Consider the following 15,297-nt stretch of genomic DNA (forward strand, 5'->3'; position numbering starts at 1 on the left):
AAATAACTATTAAATGCTTTCGTAAGTAAGAAAGTTGGCATTGCGCATGCGCAAAACAACATTTTGAAAACGTCGTTAATTTTACTTATATTCATAGTGTTTACATATAGTTTCATTTAAATATTGCACAAACGTCAATTCAAATTTTTGATACTGTTCATGCGCAAAACCAAAAAATATCGGTATGCCCTGAATCCTTGGACCAAGCTCTTCCCAATGAACCTTATATCGCCCAAATCGGTTCAGTGGTGTAGAAGGAGTACGTGTGACGGACGGACAACAAAGTGCGGCAAATAGCCATTTTTCACCTTGAGGAAAATACGCTAACAAGGTGTCACAGATAACTCAGTATAAGGGAAAATATGAGAAATTTGAAAGAATTAAAGTTACATTACTATAAATTGTAAAAAACTGGGCCATGCTGAAATAGGTAATTGGTTTCGGGTAACAAGTTATGCTTATGGCTGTTCAAACGCGTTTGAGGTTTTAATATATTATTGTGGTTTATTTGTGTTTTTGTTTAACTTTTACAAGTTCAACAGCCACATGTAGTTCCAGTGTTTGCACTACGTTTTTTAGGTTTAATTGACACTTCTTTTTAACTTGCGCGTCCGTTTCACTGCCTGTCTTCTTCCACTTTCCATTTTTTCAGTAGTAGTAGTGGAAACTATTGCCTTCTTCAAACATTCTTCAAGACTCGTACTGTTTTTGATTCGGTTATCTTTATCATCGATAATAATCACTATAAAACATTTTATCTTACCTATATTTCAGTATGGCATTTGAATGACCATGAGCATGGCATCTCTGTAAAGGTGAATAAAAAATATTGTATATTTATCTTTCATATGATTTTTTTATATTGTTTTATATGTTAAAACAAAAGACATGTTTGTCTGCGAAGAATACGAACGCGCGTTACTTGCGTGCACGTCAGTCATGCACTGACAAATAAGTTGTTCATTGCGCATGCGTGCTTTTGGAGGAAAATTATAACTTGCTACTTATCGTTGATAATTGCAACGCCATTCAATGACCGCGTTCAGCCGTACTCAGCGACTCAGCGCTTATGACAACTGTTTCCCGCGCCCAATGTTTTAACGACAAAGCAATGTTGCAAATTATGGGAAACCGTGTGCGGATGCGAGTCATAATAAATCACTTCGCAAATGAAAATCAGTAGTTGCTCGCCTCAATACGTTACTGTAGCAGCATTGTTTATTCGGGAGTTAGTGGTACCTATAGCATTAGCGAGTGCGAGCGATGCACCACCCCACCACAACTCACTTATATCGTCGTTTCTAGTTCGAATCTTAGACTAAAAGTTAAATTAAATAAATTATATTGTTATGTTTATGTATTTCAACAAATTAGTAATTCTAGTTACTTCAACATCTGTTCTGTATAGTATACCTATAGTTTTTCAATTTGGTGTACGTACGGTGCTGTAGTACGTCACTAACTTTACTGCAAGTCTGCAACCCCTCCAAAACTTAATTCGACAGTGGGTGAAACTCCAAAAGGAAGTCTCATTCGTTTCTATTCCATGATGTAGGAAGGGGGCATTAAAACTTAATTGTACCTAATGAATTAATGATTTTTTTAAATTCGTATCTACGTTATCTAGGTTATGACTATTTGTCTTTTTTTTACCTAAACCACGAAATATAATCTTGTTATATCAATGAATGTATTTACAACGAAAATAATAGGTAAAGAACACATCAAATATAATTTCTAGTTATCCCTAGAGGCAGATGTAAGGATTTCATAGTTGTCAAAAATAAAAAGAGCAGGCCCCCAATTCATCAGTGTTAGTTGTATGTACCTATTTTACATGGAAAAGATTTTGAGCTTTTTTCCAATCCATTAATTGTAATGAGTTTACAATGTCGTAGAAAGGCGTACATTGCCTGACTCCAAGAATTGACTAATCTAGAAATACCTATGAGCACCAACTTACGTTAGATGTCAGTAAGATTATTAGCTATACTTTTAAACAGCCTGATACATTTCTTTTCGCACAGCATATAACCATTGAATAAAAAAAACACTATTTTTATTCAATGGTATAACGTTTAAAGAGCTGTATCTATAATACACATCCAATTGATATTCTTTGACCTCCCTTAAAAATGACAGATTGCGCACGGTGGGGATAGCGGTGATGGCGCCTGTCACGCATGCTCGGTGTACAGGATGGGGTTTACATTGCTTTGGACACGCCATACTAGTCTTCTGTATGTTGACTTTTATACATAGGTACCTACCATGTTTTTGGAAAACTTTTCGTTAGTAAAGCGACTTTCCTCAGTTAACAATAGCACTTGGCCGCCTTCCTGGAATCTTTTTGACATAACCATCGGCTGTAAATACTGTTTGTTACAGAAGTCGATATTTCTATCCTATTCCTCATCTTGATGGAAGTGTTATTAGTTATTACCTGCCAATAATGAAAACAAAACTGAAACCATACCTACAGCATGTTTTAGGCGTTGGTAGAACACATTGATAATATTTTGAATTAAAAATTTTAGGTATTTCAGTAAAAAGTAGAAAACCACAGTGCGTGGTATATAGGTATCATCAAGGGTATCATTTTAATCTCTAATAAAAATTTATTTTAATGCTATGTAACCAATTTGCACTCTAATCAAAAATTTCAAAATATCACTTGATACACATAAAAAATAATTGTAATGCAATTGTGCTTCCAAATCGAAAACTACGTTAAAATCAGTTTCCTCTACAGCTGATAGTGCCCCCGATTGCTCTTGTAAAATAAAAAGTAACGAAAATTCAAAATCACATGATTCCACCACATGAGATTTGGTCGCGATTTGCTGCATTCATATTTTTGCATATTTGCAATTCAGACTTTCTATACTCCTCCCGATAAAACGAAAATCTACACTTAAAGACTGTGATATGGAATGCGCTTCAGTATTGTAATCAAGGTCATATATAAATCATATTCGCTAGCCCATGAAGAAAGTTTATCCATTGTTTTTTTTCGTAGGTACATGATTCATTTTTTTACCTCGTGTAAAATAAATTATACGCGCTCCTCATTGAACACTCGTGCACCCTTGAAAGATGATGTGTAATTACTAATTCCAAACCTTCAAACGCAATGGTTTGGCAAGAAGGTTGCGCGTTGATTTTTGTCTGTTTTTAGCAAATTTATCATTTTGCACGGTTATCGTTTGTGTAAAATGAAAAAAAAACTTTATTTTGATGAGAACTATACTCCAATCACGACTGCTACACTGAAAAAAAAACCGGTCAGGGGTACCCATTTTTATGGTAAAATAGGCGCCAACTTGTAAAATCTTAACAGCTATCACTACAGAATGGTAATTGGTACCAATGGTCATTACAGCGAAGTGATATATACCGCTACTGATCTCATTGAATTTTACTACTACGTGTTGTTATGATAATCGCTTTCTTAAAACTTATAGGTATTTACCACTACACACCGGTAAATCGTACGCTAGTATATTACTTCGGTAAGTTTAGGAAATATACTTTAAAAAAGAATATAATAGTAAAGGCAACTCTTCTACAGTGATATTAATTGAGAAGTAGACATAGGGATTTATGTATATACCGAGGATATACCTACTGTTTTTCCCTAAGTCTCCTTTCAAAAGGCAAAAACTCTTCTCAATGGCACCTAATTTTGTCCATCCAATATAACTGTTGAAAACAAATAAACATCTGGGTGTCATATTAATTAGTTTGAATATTGTTGCTTTGACTTACCAGAAAATAAATCTCTTACGCTCCTTAAACTGTTACTAGCACTATACCAATTGACAATATCAACTTTTTCTTCGGCGGAATACATCCCACATGACCGAAGATAAAAATACGGACGCCAAAGCAGACATTTATTTGTTTTAAGAAGTTATTTTGAAAATTAGGCGCCCTTCAGAAGAAATTACATTCGCACAGCATTTTTCCAGTAAAAACTGGAAGTAGTTCTTGGAGATTCCAATCCTTTAGCAACTCTTCCGTATTTATTGTTTTACTTTACATTACTTTTACACTTAACGCGTCAATGTTCAACCGCTAAATGGCCACGGCCAAATTATCCCTAGATATTTCTTTCAGTCTACTAATGTTTCATTAACCGTAACACATCCCTTGAATAATATTAACCGCAGTAGTAGTCAAAGTCTGCAATGTTAGTGTTTGTAGTAGTAAGCTATTCGTTGCGAACCATTAGTAGTGGTAAAATTCACAAGAAATAGAGTTGTATAATTTTTAAGCATTTTGTTCCGTTTAGCACAACACATTCGTAGTGGTAAATTTTACTTACAGAGTGTACCATTTTGTAGTGGTGCGTATCTATCATTGTACTAACGGTCAAAAATGGGTTGCTGTCGAGTCGCCTTTGGAAGTTCAAGTTAAATACGATTTACCATGTAAACAAAAGTTCCAAAGGTGACTCGACAGCAACTCATTTTTGATCGCACAGTATTAATCCTAGTAGAATTGTCCTTATTGTAGTTAATCCAAAGTACATTACTACTACAATAGTAAAAGGAAAACCAAATTATTTTTTTCAGTGTATACACCTAATTAAACCAAAAAATAATAACGTATGGGTACATGCTGAAACATGTATATCATTATAAAATTTAAATAATCGGCAGATGAACAAATTACACAGTACCGGCATGCAGAATTTTTTTCGTTAGTTTTGTTCTTAGCGCCACATATAAGTATCTACGTTTATTTTGTATAGGAACTATATTTGCCATTGTCTTTTATGTTTTTCATCAAAAATTAACTATACCTATATAGCTAAGATCCTGATGTCAAAACTAGGCTTCCAAATACCTTCCGATATAATATAATCAAGCCCCATGCCCTCTCAAGTTGAAGTTACGTGCAAACCCATCAATTACAAATAAATGCAAATTTATAACTCGTAAAAACGAATTCCGTGGCCACCTGTTAAATATGTATATGATAATCCAACCTGTTGTGGTTTGATCCCATTAGAAGTTAATAGAAATTAACTTATAATAACAGCCTACGAGACAATGACTATCATTAATTCCCGACTGAAAGCTTTTGGATGTTGACATCTCTAACGGTATCATTTCATTTAAAACGCGGAATGCGTGCAAAATTAATAGTGCCCGCTAATTGCGTAGCAGAGCGAGGTACTTAAATAATTTTTTCAGTAATAGATGTCACCCACTTAAAAAATTTATGAACCGGCCTTATAAATTTATTTATCCTTAAAATACTTTGTATGTTACAAATTCAAATGTATCAAATAAAGGTTGTGTTTCCAAATGCGTTTTTTTTAAATATCTATCGCACCTTTCATCTAATGATTTGCTGTTTATCTTTATCGCATGATATATGGAACGGAATAAATTACTCTCTTACTATCTTTACTGTGACACGGATAGAACATCTAAAATTATGCGGTTGTTTTCCAGATGTGGAAACTAAAAAATATGTTTACATTTGACTCGAGAGCACCCTTAAATTTATAGTATGATATTAAATAAAACAACAAATTTATGTGCTTCTTATGTAACATTTCGCATGTGTGATTTGTTTTTAAAACGACAATTCGTAGACAAAAAAATTTGACAACTATTTATTACGATTATGCTTTCTTGAATTTATCAAAAAATTAACCCAGATCAGTTTTATATTCATTCTATTCGGTTTGGCGTTCGAAAGTAGGGGTGTTGACGTAACAGACTGTAACTAAAGTGTATAGACGATATTATAACTGAGTGAATTATACCTACATCCATTTGCGCACATACGTATTAGAGTACCTACATTTTATGCGTATCCAATTTTTATTGTACCGCTTTCAGAGAGTTTTAATTTTTGGAATATTTTACTAGACGCCCGCGTTTACAGCAAGATTGTTATGCAAAGAATGCTCTATTACCTAATTGCTGATACCCGATGTAATTTATTTCCCTCATTAATAGCTATTTGGGTGGTATACTTTGACAAGTAAGTGTTCACAAATTTACTAAATTAATTCAAATAAAAAAAGTCATGAATATTATCTCGATCACAGGATACCTAACAAGCTTAAATTGTATCTAGTTATGGAAGTAGGTATTTCATATCAACAAATGTCATAAGATTTTTATCGGGTATGTATATTGGTCGCGTCTAATAAAGGGCGCACATTTTCCTTTATCTGAAAACATTCAGTAACTAGGTATAGATATATCTGAACGACATTTTTGAGGAAGGTATCCATTAGTGGTCGAAAGAAGATTATTTTGCACTTACCGCCATTTTATAAGTAACTATTACCCCTCTGTAAACTGCTCTGGGCAATTGGTAATGGCTTCTGTGTCACACTAGAGTATCTCTTCCCTTGTAAACCGGCAAAGATTGTAGTTGCCGCCCGTCACTCTTCCACAAATGCGGTCAATAAAGCGTTCCTTCTCGAAAGAAATCCTTCGTGAGCAAAGGTATATCACGTGACGGACTGCAGCTGTTCATCTCGTCACATATTGTAACTAAACAGATGCTATATTCCGTAGCAGTTAGTTTTCATATGGGTAACCTAAAATATAGTTTGTTGAATAAGGTCGGTGTTGCTTCTGTCAAAAAAACACTTTCTGGTCTTAAAGTGCTATACTAAATTTATGAATGCTCTTTGATCCGAAACTAAAATTTTAGTTAATTCTCGAAATATCTGAGTTACAAATAAATAATTCAAAGGAGACGTAAACTTCGCGAAGCGATGCTTCAAACTCCGTCAGCTAACATGACTAACTTTCCATGTAGGCGGAGAAACATATTTTCGTCCTTCTGCTTTTCCGCTTTAATCCAGTTATGACCCTTTTAATTTAATGTCATTTTTAACGCATTTCTTTGTGATTGGACATAAATTCATGTTAATAGCCCAATCTTGATATGATATGCAACAAACAATTTGCCCTGCGTATTGCTTCTAAACCATACATTGCATACTATTTTAAATTGTACGGTTCAGGGCAATTTTCAATCTTCCAATGTGCGGGTAAAGATGAGAGGCGTTAAGACGAGGGGGTTGAGACGGGAAAGTTCGCTTGGGTATTGATTTAGTAGCTGGCGGGCGCTCTAAGGTTTTGGTAGCAGATAGACAGGCAGGCATGACGCATTATATATGGCGTTGGAGACGAATTATAGAAAGAGAAAACGTTACGGTATGCTCTCGTTGGGAGCAAAATCGCATGTACGTCCACATTTGCTAACTACAGGGCGAATTTGACAATTAAGACAGTTACCCTAAACTTTCTCTAACTGGTAACTTTAAATGAAGTTATTCTGAAATTGTTCCACATTTATTTTTTATACACACAACAGCTGCACCCACCCCCTTCCCACAATATCGATCCCTAGACGCCTTAAAATGCATTTCGGTTTCATAATAATCCTCCGTGAATTTCACATAACCTTAAGAAACTTTTTAATTACAATAAAATGCAATCTAACTAATTACATGGTTGTTTTTGCGCCGACAGAGATTTCAAATTTAGATAAAACACTGCCAAAATTTCGTTTTCCTGAAGCAATAAATTAGAGTGTTTGGCTGACATGGAGTTCGGATTAATTCATCTCTTTCAGATTAACTGTAGTGAACTGACGTTGGCGTGAGGGTTTTTCATGAAAAGAGAAAGGGAAGCGTGCAAAAACAACTTCCAACATGAATCGCTAAAGCGGTAACAAAATATGCTCGGGTTCTAGCTTGTTCGCAATATAGTTTGATATAATGATGCGCTGGTTAATAAAACATCACTTGTTAGAATTCGTAAGGGAATATCATAACATTAATATTCTGTCAGGTCGCGGTAGTTTAGAGACGTTGCAAATTAACCATGAGCTTTATGTACTACGACACTAAAGCAATGGTTACATTTAGTTATCACATTTGAAATAATTTGTCTGTAATATATAGCAAAAAGAAGCATACTCTCTTCCTTAATTATGGTTAAGTCGACATGTAAAAATCATAAGCCGATATCCCATCTAGAGATAACGGTAACGCAGACCGACAGATGGAAAAGAGGTAAAACACTCGCGTTCAGATTCGTAGATTGCGCTAAAAATGCGCCATCGATCGTCTTCGTATCTGTGCTTAGTAAGTTTTTCTATTCGGATAAAGCTATATAGTGAATATGGAACCTCACGCCACCATCATCGCTATGCAAACGTTAAAAGACTATTTTTTCTGAAATTACTTTAGAAACAAAAACTTTTGTATCCAAAAAGAGTGAATAAAGTGTGATTTTCTTCTCTAGTGAGGAAAGTAAAAAACAATTGCTGCGTTAATCTAATGACATTTAAAATTGAAACATACCCGTATCTAGACTGCTATGTGTCAAACTTCATTACTGCATACTGCATATTTTATGTGCATTTCCAGAAAAATAAAAAAAATGTGCTAATGTGGCCACTTTCTCCGTCCGTCTGTCCGTCCGCCCGTCCGTCTGGACGCTACTAGTTCTTTATCTTAAGAGCTATTGTTCTACGTTTTTCTCTATTTGGTTCCTTATATGGTGTCGATGTTGCTATGTTGCATTCTTTTACCCTTAGTCTCACTTCGCCCCTTCACCTTTATCCCGCCCCTTCTCTTCTCTTTTCTTTTTCAAACTAATATATTAATTTTACATCATGGATTTAAAGACTATATTTAATGACGATAATATTTTAATGTTATAGTTTAATTGTCATCGATTTTTCCTCAAGTAAAAATTAACTCGCTAGTATGTAACTTAACCTAGCTTTTTCATCATGCTGCTTTTTAAAGCATTCTTTGAAACGACACCCTATAGGCAGTTCCATCATCTGATTTTTGACAGTTGACATGGGTGGGAATTTCTTGCATTGCAGTTTCAGCAGGGTCTTTATTCAGAAGATGTTTGTGTTCCATAATAGTCACATACTCTCTAAAACTATTTGTATTTCGATTTCTTGTAAATTAAGGAATTAAAAAATGCCATTGGCTTTTAATCCTTTTATTCGCCCTTTATGCAAAATCCATTTTTTTCCTAAAGTATAGTAGGTACCTACCATGTTTCATATTGTGTTGATTGTCAACAGTAATAGACACCTTTAGATATAAAAAACTTGGTTCAAACTCCCAAGAGAGGCAAGTAATTCATTGGCAATATATATCATTTATATATTTAATTGGCAGAAACTATCCGACTTTGGAAAGATTAACGTTAATATTAAGCATGATGGCAAAGGGCGTATTAATCGCACACTTTTTTTTCTAAACTTCGTTTTAAAATGTGTAATGTGGAAATATGTCCCATTTGAAATTAGAATGAAATTTATTGCAAAGGCAAAATAATCCTATATATCATTATACCATCAAAAGCATTTGGCAAAGTATTTAAGAAGAAAAAAAGAAATTATAAATAAATACAAATATATCACTTACTTTGTTGGCAACACATTGACTATGATCTTTTCTTTTATTATAATTAATGGTTTTATAAATTTTTAAACAATCAGAATGAGGAATCACCAATACGAGAAAGGTCAAGATATTAATAAATCTAATCTTGGCAGGATAACACAATATTAAAATTAAGTATGGTCGTTAGTTATTTTTAATCACAATATTTTCTCCATTATATTAATTTGTCCAAAATCGAAGCAAAACGTTTCCCTAAAGTAAATCAATAAAGTGCAGTACAGAGCCGTTCGGTTCTTACAAGAATCTTAATCTAAAATGGATTAGGTGTGGATTGGTATCACCCTCACTATACTTCGTATGAACTTAAATCTTTTAAAGTCGGTGACCTGACCAGAATGCTAATTTCTTAGTTTGATAGCCGCCTTGCAAGAAGCGCCTCGATTCCTTTTCCAACCGTAATTTTTCGCAACAGTTTTAAGCGAAAATGAAATTCAATTTTTAGGACGAAATTTAGCAGATTTCGTTGAAACTGTGGTTAGACGGTACTTAGTTACAACTTAACCTAGGTAATTAGGCGTTCTTTGAATTTTATTCAGTTTAATTCATTTTAGTTAGCACTCTGTAAGTGCATTATTTTGCTTCTTAACGCGTTTTATTGCCTGTTTACGTTACAATATTCTTGTTGTATGTGAATTTTATGGCAATTTTCTACGATTCGAGAGCGTGTCGCATTGTGTTAATTAACATGTTAGTACTATCTGCTTTTTAAATGATTTACTTCTGTGCGCGGACAGTGTTGCGTTGTTACTCACAAACCATAACCATTTTTCTGGACTCATAAATTATGTATTAGTTTCATTATTTTATATAGTGATTTAAATTAAAGAATAATAAAATAAAATTTGCATGTTAATAAATTATCTGTTTGACAGCTTTAGATTTAAGATTGTGTATAAGAAAGCCGGTGCATTTTCATAAAATGGGAAACCGGGGTCAACTTTTACATAATTAAAAACTGATCATTCATTATGGAATAAGCAACAATCCAAAGTACGTCCTACAAATCAATAGCGGAAATTAAACTTTCTTCTTTTCCTGTAATATTAAGCATTTCACGTATCATTAAGTTTTAGGAAATTAAATTATGTACACGAGCCGGTCAGCTGAACCAGTTAAGCACGTAATTTGTCGGATATCGTAAGCCCATCGAAATTCTCTAGGTTAACACACCATTTTGACAAAATGTAATTATGGCAAATTTTTTTACAAAACTAATTGACTTCTGCCTTCAAATATTTATGCCTTGTTAACCCGGTATTCCGTTCATAAATTTTATAGCTTCCTGTGACAAATATAGTAATGCTAGAACGCTAGAAGCAACGGTTGTTTTGAATTAAATATTAAAGATAAACAGTAAAGATAGGTAAAATGTAAACATTACTTTAAATCCTTAATTACGACTTTTTTGTTAAATGAGGATATTTATTTCTTTGTGCTGCCATTTGGGTTAACTTGAGAACAAAATTTGCTTGCTTAACTTTAGCACTAGAGACGACACGGTTCGATTGCTGTTTATCTGCAGTATAATTACATGCTGTATTGTGCTTAGATTTTCTCGGTGAATGATGCATTTACATTGCATGCATTAGCAACTGCACTGAGTAGGTAGGTAGTACATAGCTGATTAAAAGCTTAAATTTGTTTAAATGTAGATTCGAAATGAAGTTAATAGCCTTTAAACAATGTGTATTGAAATTAAGTTACTTTTAGACTGCAGCAAGTTCGGACAATTTTAAAATTCAAGGCTGTGCCTTGTGGTAATTCCGCAATTAGTCATACTTAATTTGCACAATCTTCGCGCAAAATAATGTTAATAATCTGAAGTAGTCTTTTGAAAACTGCGGTTTGCATGCCTTTGCACAAGCAATTTGTTAATTGATATACCTACCTAACTTAATCTGTGCATTTAAATACATATATGTTCGCCAAATTCAAAAAACGCGAATTTGCTATACATCTTAACATTTTGTTCTGACAAGATAGTTTTGAGGTGAGTGTGTGCGGCGCTGACCGTTATGAATTCATGATAAATTCTTTAAAATGCTCTATGCTTTGCAGTATCTTATATAATTCTATACCGTATGACGTACCTATATAAATTACCTCATTTTACCAAGGTTGGAGACTTTTTCCCTGATGAAGGAGGTAATGAAGACATTAATTAACACGTTTATTTAGGTATATATCAATTATATCTCCAACGAGTTTTTCCCTGGTGTACAGGGTGTAGCATCTAAGACTCCTCGGATCATAATTACTCTTTCATAAAAGGACCGGAGAAAATCTTGGAGCGAAATTGTGCACAATTACTGTCGTCATGTTTCTAAAATGCCTACTACTATGCTTCCTCTCATTCTCCAACATTTTTATCCCTTGCGTAGATCAGGTGATCTGTTTAGTCTTCATTTCCTGGCGACATTATATACCTTCTCTCCTTACTATTCTAAACTCCATGAAACCCGATATACATATTTGATGTATGATTTTACTGAACCTAGTACTATGATTACACGATCAAATCTTATTTTCTTTAAAGCCTTCATACAATTTCGAACATTCTGACCCTCTATTTCTCCATACCAAATTACTTGGAATTTTGCACTGTGGCTGCAGCGATTCATTTTGCCTTGTCTTCTTCTCCTTGGATATACTTTGTTGTTTAGCTAATTTGATGCCGTACATTTCTCTACTTTTGTGTCTCCTGAGTGGGTGAGGAAGGTTTGGTTCTTTAATTGTTTGTTATAGAAGATTCAAAACCAGTTAAATTGTACCTATATTTTAGAAAACTTCATGAAAAGCACGACGTTACTTATCTTAATATGCGCATTGGTTGATCTATTAATTGTTCAGTCAATGTCTCCTCAAGTTTTAATTACACTTTCAAGAACGAATTTTGGATCTCATAATCTGCGATGCGTTGAAAAATAAATTACATCTGTTGATGGAAATATTATTCAAAATATTTTTTTTTTAATGAAACCCCGTATAGTTGTATATGTAGTAGGAACTATGCCAACTTTCTTATTAGTAGAGCTACGGCCTACGACGTTGGTAAAATGAGCAAATATCAAGCATTTTTAAGATTATATTGAGAGAAACAACTGTGCATTGTGTTATGGAAAGATTCAACAAAATTAATTATTTTTGAAGGGAATGCTCGAATGTTTATTAAAGATTTATTAACTTATATTGAGTGCGTTGTAGTTTATTTACTAGCTATGTTTTTTCCAGCGATTTCCTACGCTCATAAACATTACTCTCTGTCTTAGTTTTTCATTCAGAATTTCATTTTCTTTCACATTATTTACAATTACCCAGGGTGTTCCATAGTAAGTGTTATTTCTATAATCTAATCAAATATCAAAGCTGTTGCGCCCACCAATAGCTAAAATTTCATTTGTAGTGGCGATTCATTACGCATCCAGACCGTTTCGCTCTCACTATGGTGTCGCCGAATTTGCGCGGTCAACGTGGTTCAGGACGATTTTGTGCCGAGACATTTTGGACGCCGGGAGACTTTGGCGCCGCGAAATTATACACTTAAAAACTTAATCGTCACTTGAAGCTTATCGAAACATGAAAAAAGTTGCCGGTATTCTCAAATATTCTATTTTTCCCCAAAATAAAAAATATTTAAACGGCTTGGGGTCATTGGTTTTGATAACGCCGCATAACCTGTATTACTGAAATATAAATCTTTAACGGAACGTCATTTTTAAATGTAGATAAATATAAACCGATAATAATGGTCTAATATCTTCAATCACCGACGCCTAGATAGTAACTAAAGAAATGAACGTAGATTGACATTTGTGTAAATATATACTTCCCACACTAGCGTGTTAAATTACTACTTTTCACATGCATTTGCATTTTGGGTGTGGCAAGCGCTACTTTTCGATTTTAAATGAGAAAAATTTCATCTTTTTATTTGAGAGGGCCCTAACTGTTTATTCCTAACGCCATGCCAAGCCGAATGATCAGTCACGCGTCACGCCGCCAACATATCTATGTGCGTCAAAGTGTTTCGGCTCCAGGCCACGCAACAATGTCCTACACCGCTATGAGATTCCATTTTTAAAAAACTCGCAAAGTAAGACTGCCATGCCTATTCTACACAATATATAATAGGATTGTATACATGAACTTCCAAGTCTACTGTAGGTGCATGAGACTCAGCTCACACTAAATAATATTGAGAATAATGTCGATATTATTCAGTGGCGCATTAAAATGGAGCCCTTATTAATTTTTTTGTTCTACGCCCCGGAAATCGGGAAGAAGCATGCAACCTTGACCATTATATCTAAGCAATAATAGGAATATTTTTTTTGATAGAACTCATCAAAACAAAAATATTGAAATCTCGATTGAAATACTTGATTTGAAATAGTCGAGGAAATAGTTTTGGGTATGAGACCCAAAACCAGACTGCGAAGTCATGAAAAAAGACACATCTCGAAATGTATTGTACACGACTTTTTTTGCATCTAGTGATCCTTAATAACCCATAATTGAATAATATATCATTGACATGCTTTACTTACTGCCACTCAAAAATAGTTATTTATGTATCAAGGGCATTAAGGCGTTATTTATGCCGAAGGCGACAGACGAGGGCCTCTGGCCCGAGGGAATGTGAGTCGCCCGAGGGCAAAAATCGAGTAATGCCTGAGTTCATGGTTCAATTGATGCAGCCCGCGACAGCTTGGTTAGCAGAGGTCCGCAGAACTTGGTCTTGGATAAAGACATCATTTGAATATGCCAACACTAGAATATGCACGAGTTAAGCCCTGACGATACATAATCAAAAGTGGCTATGGCAGTTCAGTTCATAAGTGGCCGAAATGATAAAAAAGCACTATGAATGTTGAATCGACTAGGGTGAACGTTTGGCATTGCGTATATTATACCGCTCATGATGAAGCCCAGTCAGTTTGAACTTCATGTAATTCGGTCCATAAATGACCGAGATTACAAAAAAGGCACTGCGAATGTTAAACCGATTATTATTATATTATGACCACACTATCTTTATACAGTCAGTCACTGTAGGTAATTGAAGTATATGTCAAACCCAAAACGACATATTTGATGTTGAAAAATGTAGGTACCTATGTCTTTGCTGTACAAACGGCCAACTTTTAAAACCAAAAAGTTACTAAAACAATACTACAATGATTCCATTGTAAATTTGTAACACTGTGTGTGGTCAAAACAAGGAAATAGAAAAAAGTATAGCTTGTATTGTTAGACGTAGGTATATTTACTTAAAAGTATAATAATAAAAACAAAGATATAAGAAAAAATATCAAAAACATTGTTTTTGCAAAATAGGTAGTTACTTACCTTTGTAGCCATGCATTTTTTCCAATCAACAAAGAGTACATTCAATTAAACTGCAATTCCTTCCTCTCTCCGTACCCTCAAGTCTCCAACGTCTGAAACAACTTCGGAAACAATCTTTGTATTTGCATTTATTTGGATTGTTTAGTGACAAAACTACGATAAAAAATTTTAATTCTCCCTTCTCTTCGAAAGCTTAACAAGTGGCAGTGACAAACTGCTGTTTATTTTGCGATTACCCTTGAAATAGATCGTAGAAAAAAAGAGAAATTATTAAAAGGACATTGTTCTTTCCATGGTGCCCATAATTTTCAGTAATACGATTTTATCTTACTTGTGGAGTATAGAATGAGTCAATGGATTTAACGTATTTTAGATGACTGGCCTCTGTTATTGTAGATAGTCCTCTTTTTGATTTGTTTCCTCAATTACTTCCTTTGTGTTTATAATTTGTTTATTAACTTTTGCAACAT

General features: G+C 34.2%; 1 protein-coding gene across 11 annotated transcripts in view; it reads left to right on the forward strand.

The window, feature by feature from the left end:
* LOC116166335 (homeotic protein antennapedia-like) overlaps positions 1–15,297 on the forward strand; it is a 269,786-nt gene that overhangs the window by 143,308 nt on the left and 111,181 nt on the right. The window lies entirely within an intron of this gene.

This window comes from Photinus pyralis, unplaced genomic scaffold (genome assembly GCF_008802855.1).
Source record: "Photinus pyralis isolate 1611_PpyrPB1 unplaced genomic scaffold, Ppyr1.3 Ppyr1.4_LG3b, whole genome shotgun sequence".
NCBI classification, from domain to species: domain Eukaryota; kingdom Metazoa; phylum Arthropoda; class Insecta; order Coleoptera; family Lampyridae; genus Photinus; species Photinus pyralis.